This window comes from Myxine glutinosa, chromosome 1 (genome assembly GCF_964187855.1).
Source record: "Myxine glutinosa chromosome 1, kmMyxGlut1.1, whole genome shotgun sequence".
NCBI classification, from domain to species: Eukaryota; Metazoa; Chordata; class Myxini; order Myxiniformes; family Myxinidae; genus Myxine; species Myxine glutinosa.
This window is the reverse complement of record NC_136261.1, coordinates 157522708-157530349: the sequence shown is the minus strand read 5'-3', so window position 1 is coordinate 157530349 and position 7642 is coordinate 157522708. Positions and strand designations below refer to the sequence as shown.

At 35.2% G+C, this 7642-nt stretch overlaps 1 long non-coding RNA gene across 3 annotated transcripts; it reads right to left on the bottom strand.

The window, feature by feature from the left end:
- Positions 1 to 4006: 4006 nt before the first annotated feature.
- LOC144892396 (uncharacterized) lies at positions 4007 to 6095 on the bottom strand. 3 transcript variants are annotated; one of them, XR_013623597.1, is made up of 4 exons: positions 5175 to 6095; positions 4932 to 5084; positions 4491 to 4620; positions 4007 to 4270 (listed from the first exon to the last, which is right to left on the bottom strand). It is a non-coding gene; the product is annotated as an uncharacterized LOC144892396 (long non-coding RNA). The 3 variants fall into 3 exon arrangements; XR_013623598.1 differs by having other exon boundaries at positions 4932 to 5055; positions 5175 to 6090; XR_013623596.1 differs by having other exon boundaries at positions 4011 to 4270; positions 4932 to 6062.
- Positions 6096 to 7642: the final 1547 nt, after the last annotated feature.

Genomic DNA, 7642 nt, shown 5'->3' with positions numbered 1-7642 from the left:
GATCACTTAAAATTAAAATGACGAAACCTATGTTAAAGAAATATTCAATAGACGAGTCAAGAGGAGGATTTCTCCCGTTTCTAATTCCTTTATTTGCTGGTTTAAGTGCGGCGGGAGCATTGACTGGTGGTATTTCAGCAGCGGTAAAAACTGCTAACGAAAGGAAGGCACAACTAAAAGCTCAAAAAGAATTGGAAAGACATAACAAGGAGTTGGAGAAACAAATTAGTGGAAGTGGTGTAATTGTAGATTTTGCTCAAAAACTTGAAAGTCTACCTGATAAAGCTAGATTGTTGGTTGGAGATATGCTTTCCTCTATCGCTCAAGCGGGTGTTAAACTAACTAAACGGGGTAATGGATTGTATCTTTCTCATAAATAAATGGATAAATGGTTTAAACAATTTGGAAAGAATACAACGTCAAATATAGAACTAGCTAAGTATTGTAAAACACTAAAAATTGATAATGTGGTTATTTGTATGAGAGATGAATTAATACATATAAATAAGAATACAAAGAATATTATTATGAATTTAGACACACAGAATGGTTCTCATTGGGTTTGTATTCATAATAGTCAGGATAAATATTATTTTGATAGTTATGGTATGCCACCACCTGTTGAAGTAATACAATTCTTACAGAATGGTGTTTATCAAACATTTCAAGTTCAAGAAATTAATTCTAAATGTTGTGGTCAATTATGTTTATATGTATTATTTCAACTCAACAATAATGAAAATTTTTATGATATCATTTTTAATCTAATATAAATGACTTATGTTGGAAAAGATGGTTCTATCTTTGGAAAATCCTCTCAGGATATTGATTTATCAAATTATTATACAAAGGCACAGGCTGAACGACAAAAATATAGTGTAAGTAAAAATATTAATATGAAGAATACTTATAAATTAATCAATTATCCAAACCCTACAGATGCGAATGACTTGATTAGATTCAGTGATTTATCACAATATATATCTTTAAAGAAAACAGCACGTTTTGTGAAACAAGTAAAATTTACAACCACAACACCTGGTTATACTGACCATACACCTTTCCTCATTGAATTTAACTACCTGCTTACAATTAAATTTTATAAAGAAGGACATTTAGTTAATATGCGAATTAATAAATGGGGGTATGATATGCCTGATTTAGGGTATAATTGGTCTTTTTCAATAAACATAGAAGACCTACATGATTTAAATCAGTCTCGTAAAGAAGAATATTATCCACTTGGTGAAGATAAGGATTTATGTGGAAGTACAATTAGTAAACAACAAATACGTGATTTTAAGAAAATAAAAATATATGATAGTATAGCGATGGTTCGCATGACAAAGAAGGAAGGTAATGAGATAAGGATAGAAAGCCGAGGAATACAAACCGATTTGGTAGTGGGAAGATGGGGTGGTATTACCTGTCATAATATTAATCTCACATATATTTCTGATACATAAATGGCAGGAAGAAGACTACAAGAGAATTATAATTTTTGTATTCAAGGATACCTACAAGAAAAGGGTGCTCGGTATTACATACCTTATGATTTGGAGCATATACATGGGAATTTTGTCATAAAAAACTGGCCTTATACTGATATTGTTAAACCCACAAATAGAGACTTGTTTAAAATATTAAATAAAAATGAACTTCTCAAAGTTATGAAATATAAAACTCTTTTAGAAATCGTCAACAAATCTTATTGGTATCCTATTATGAGAAAAATAATTATAGATACAAGAATATCTCAAAATCCAGATGAGTATATGTATAATATTCTTTGGGGTTCAAACTCAAGGGTAGCAAGGGATGAGGAAGGAGTTGAAGAAGAGAAGGAGGAAAGAGAGAAAAAGGAGAAGGAGGAAAGGGAGAGGGAGGAGAAGGAGGAGAGGGAGCAAAAGGAGGAGAAGGAGGAGAGGGAGAAAAAGGAGAAGGAGGAAAGGGAGAAAAGGGAGAAGGAGGAAAGGGAGAAAAGGGAGAAAAAGGAGAAGGAGGAGAGGGAGAAAATGGAGGAGGAGGAGAGGGAGCAAAGAGAGAGGGAGGAAAAATATAAAAAGATGGAAATCACTGAGATTCATAAAAGATTGAGTGTATTAAAGCAAATAAATCAATCTCAACGCACCGAAGAGGAAATTAAAGAATTAACAACTCTTATGAAGATAATGGTTTCAAAAATAAGAACGTCAATGTCTTCAATTTCAGAGATTTAAACGAGAAAGTGGTGAAGAAGAAGAAGAAGAAGAAGGAAAAGATTATGTGATTGATGATGTTGGTGTCATTGACTTTAGTTAGTTTTTATTTGTAAATAAATGGAGGAGAGAGTGAAGGCATTCCTTAGGATTCTTTATGTTTTAAAAATCAAGATTGAAATGTATATGTTGAAAACCAAAAAGGTTTTGATACTCTGTCGGAATTTTTCTGATAAATAAATATGAGTTATTGTCTCAAATGTAAAAAGAAAACTAAATCTAAAAATATCTCTTATGTTAAAGCTAAAAATAATAGAGTTTATCAAAAAGGAATATGTCAAGTATGTGGCTCTAAAAAGTGCCAATTCATCTCTCCTAAAAGAGGAGGAGACATACAAAAGTTTCTGTCAGGAAGTAAATTTACAACAACTGGAATTCCAGGGGAATTACACCTTCCAGGGTATTCTTTCTGTGGTCCAGGAACAAACTTGGATAAAAGATTAGATGAGGCTGACAATCCTAAACCTTGGTCTAAACCTACAAATAGGGTTGACGAAGTGTGTATGAAGCATGATATTGCTTATGGGAAAACCACTACGTTGACTGAAAAACATAAAGCCGACAGCGAAATGTTGTATAATTTGTCTTTGATACAAAATCCAACGTTGAGAGAGAAAGTTGATAGGTTTATTGTTAAAAAAATGATAAGTGTCAAATTGAAACTTGGTCTTGGTTATTCCTCAAAAAACTATTAGGCTCTAATGATGTCATCAAGACTGAGGAGCTTTTGGCTGAAGAATTACACAAACCTATAATCACAAAGTTTAAAAGAAGGAAGGTTTATTCTAAATACACCGACCACATATGGTCCGCTGATTTAATTGAATTGAATAATGACAGGGGATACAGGTATGCTTTAACCGTTATTGATTTGAGGAGTAGATTTGCCTGGGTTGTCCCTTTAAAAAATAAAAGGGGTGATACTTTAATGTTAGCCTTTAAGCTAATATTTGATCGGGATAAAAGGAAACCAAAGAAGTTATGGACTGATGAGGGAACAGAGTTCTATAACAAAATATTCATGAAATTTCTTAAGGGGAAGGGTATTAAATTATACAGCACCTTTAATGAAGGAAAGGCAGTTGTTATTGAGCGTTTTAATCGTACTTTGAAAGAGAAATTATATAAAAAATTCACACAACTCGGTTCTCAAAAATGGGTGTATTTAATTCAGGATATTGTAGATGATTACAACAATACAGTTCATTCATCAACAAAATCAAAACCATCAGAAACATTTACAAAATTAGAATATGAAAAGGAGATTAATTTGAGAAAGCCCAAGTTCAAAGTTGGTGATATTGTAAGGATATACAAATGGAAAAGCCATTTTGAGAAAGGTTATACACAAAAATGGACTAATGAATTATTTATAATCGTTGATGTAATGGATACAGTCCCTTGGACCTACAAATTAAATGATATAAATCGAGAAGAAATCTTGGGTTCATTTTACTCGCAAGAATTACAAAAAACAAAGCTAATAATTCATTAAACAACATTTCTATTCACCCCACCCAGATTAGCTAATTTAATTAGTGGTAATAAAAAAAAATTTAAATAAATTAAAATCATAAGCCACACCCACACAGACCACGCCCACACAGACCCCACCCACACAGACCCCGCCCACACAGACCCCGCCCACACAGACCACACCCATCATCCCCCACCCTCCGTGCACCCCCACCCTTGACCCCTCACCCCCCTCATCCCACCCCCACCTTCCCCACACACACAAGGGGAGGGGAGGGGTGGGATGAGGGGGGTGAAGGGTCTTTGGCAGGGGTGCACCTCCCCGTTCCCTCCTTTATTCTCTTTTTGTAATTAATAATTAAATAATTGTAAACAAAACAAATATATATAAATATTGAAAACATTAAAATCTTTATATTATTAAAACATTTTTCTTGAGGTATACATTCAACTTCTCCCCAGCATAAGTCATCAATTTCTTCCCAGCACAAGTCAAAGGTTGGTTCAGCAGATGTCTTCAGGTTTTGAATCTCTTTCTATTAAAGACAAGAGGGGAGAGATATTTATTTCATATTTATGTTCCATGTCAAAGCGTCTTGAAAAGCGCTATACAAAATAAATGTATTATTATTATTATTATTAATATAGGGTCGGATGCCCTTCCTGACACCAACCCTGAATCACCTCTTACGATGCGCAGGGATATGGTGTACCTATTATAAACGGTGAACCACACACACGTACACACATGCTTACCTCGAAAAAATCCAGCTTAGCGTCAAGATCGTTGAGTTGAAAATGTAGAGGTTCACAGGTTGGTAGGAAATAACCACTCCTTGGGGAATCAAAATCATCCCACTCAAAATTTTGGTCTTCGAGGTTAATACTGCAAACAAAATAAGGAGAAATTACTATTATATGCTGAAGTAAGCCTGACAAAACATCACACACACGCACACACACACACATTCACAGATACATACACACACACACACACACACACATACACACACACATACACACACACACACATACACACACACACACACACACACACAATCTCATTTTTTCATTTCTGTTCCTCACAATTCGATCTCTCTATTTTAATCACAGACACACATGCACACACATACACATACACACACACACATGCACACACACATGCACACACCTCTCGTTTTTTATTTTCTATCATACCTTTCACGTGAATTTTCTAAGAACGGTGAAACATTGAATTCATTCTGAGCCCACCATCTCGGAGGTAGGTTATTCAAACCCGTATTCAGTTCGTTGTGGAACTCTTGAGAAACAACTTGAAATTCTGCCAGGATATTTACAATATTTGAATTGCTGCAATGAATAGGAAAAATAAATTATTAGTTGTATAATTAATCACATACAAAGCTCTCATTAACAGTGTTTAATACCAAATGAACTTACCAATGTCCTGGCGAGTATTCTTCATCAGAGGAAAGACTGGAATAAGACAAGCTCATCTTCGTTCACAATGTTTAAATGTCCCATTCGGAGACCTCTCTTTTTATAATGAACAAAATGTATTTCGGGGAACTGAAGTGCTTGTCAGCTTTTGGAAACTGAGGGCGTGTGTTTGTGAAAAACAGGAAACAAGACAAAGAGAATTCCTTGGAAGTTATCCAAGTGAAACAACGTCATTTCTCAAGGTATGTGGTTCGAGTGAGCATGAGCCTAACAGTGAGCTATTAATTAGAAAAGGTTCGAGTGGTATATAAATGGAAAACAAAATGAATGTAAAAAATATCAAATAAGTATAATTGAAAAGGCAACTGGTAAAAAAGTTCACAAAACAAATAAGAGAATTAATTTAAATACCGGTGAGTTGGATGAGACGGTGAGGAGAGTTGTAGGAGAATTAAATTATTTCCCACGCATAAACAAATATTTGTAGGGTCGTTGTTTGAGTGGGTTATATTCACCAGATGATATTAAGAGTAAAAGGTTAAAAGGTCCATGAGGTCAGAAGGATCACAGGTGTTTAAGTGGTCTAATGAATAAGGATAACATGTCAAAAGGTTAGAAGGTTCGTAAAGAACAGGGTGAGAGAAATATAGGTGTTTAGGGGCAATGAGGGAGGGAAAGAATTAATATGGAAGTGAATGGGTCAATGTTTGAGTGGGTCAAAGATTAATCTGCCAGATGATATGTAGAAGAAGGATGATAGGTCTATAAGAGAAAACAAATATTTGTAGTGTTTGAGTGGTCTAATGAACAACATTAAGGATAGGTACTACAGACAAAAGGTTCATAAAGATGAGGGTGGGAGAAATAGAGGTGTTTATGATTTTTGAAAAAGACAAGGGGGTAAATGACATTAGATAGGGATTTCCCATGTTAAACGGAGGTGTCCCAGAAGCAACATTATTACACTACTGAGGTCATGTCAGGTAAAAATGTGATAACTTGTGAACAGCTGAAGGGATTTAAATTGAAACTTGGTACAGGTATGTATAATGATGTAAAGATTAACTGATTATATTTTGGGGGTCCCGAGATCAAAGGCCAATGGTCAGAGGTCATGTCAGGTAAAATTGTGAGAACTTGTGAACAGCTGAAGGGATTTAAATTGAAACTTGGTACAGGTATGTATAATCATGTAAACATGAACTGATTACATTTTGGGGGCAATAGGTCAAAGGTCAGAGGTCATGTCAGGTTAAAATGTGATAACTTGTGAACAGCTGAAGGGATTTAAATCAAACTTGGTACAAGTATTAAAATGATATAATAATGTTGGCGGACGCATATCGGTCGACGTCGTGACGTTGATGAGTGTCGTTCTAGTTTGACATAAAACATGTTTTGACATAAATTTTTTGACAAGTTTTTGACATCAATAAAGATATTTTATTATCATAAAATATAATAAAATAATCATAAACAAAGATATTCTAGTTTCTATTTTTAATTAATTTTCTGGAATTTGTAGAATTTGTTCTTCACTTGGAAGTTGTGGGTTACGATGTGTAAATAAAGGTGGAAAAAGTCTGATTTAATTCAATTTAATTCCAGGCTATAAGGTAACAAAAGGTGAAAAAATTGAAGGGGGGGGGGGGGGGGGGGGGGTTTAGACTTTCTATAGGAACTGTATATTTTCCATTGCACTTATCAGGTATGGCATACACTCTTGTGAAATATTTATTCAGATCTTTGATGGAATATTCCGCAGCCACATGGCTGGCTGTATGCAATATGAGTGATTACTTAGCATTCTCTACGAAAGTGAGTGTTCCACACTGTAACATCTCTTGTTTTGCACAGCACCAGAACAGCAGTTTCTTCGCATTCGACTCCAGGGCCAGTTATCATAAGCAGAATGAAATATTTTGAAATTAGATGTCTCAGAGATCAATATGCAAACGTTGAGTTGTGAAGATGTTCTTCTCTTTTAACTCTACTGTAAGAGTATACAGCATGCCCTCAGTTACTGCCCTTGACAACCGCTGAGATAAGATCCAATGAGTGCGACATTCCTGTAAAAAAAAAAGGCTCTTAAAGTACAGCTCCCAGACAGGAAACCAGGGGAAAACCAACCATTCCTGAGCTGGACCTTGATTCCCAAGGTATTTTCTGCCCAAAGAGAACAGCTTTGCTTTGCCACTGCTTAAATAAAAGATAGGTATGCTGAAAGACAGAATTTGGTTGATTTTTTTTTCGGGGAAATGTAGGTCAGGAAAGAAAATTAGTGCGAAATAACTGGCATCAGTTGAATAAGGTGAATAAGGTGGTAAGGAAATAAATAATGGATGGAATTAGTTAAAAACAAGGATCATTCGGTAGATCCTCCACGAAACAAGGATCCTCCACGAAAACGGCATTCGGTAGTGCGCACACCTCCACGAAAACGGCATTCGGTAGAGCGCACACCTCCA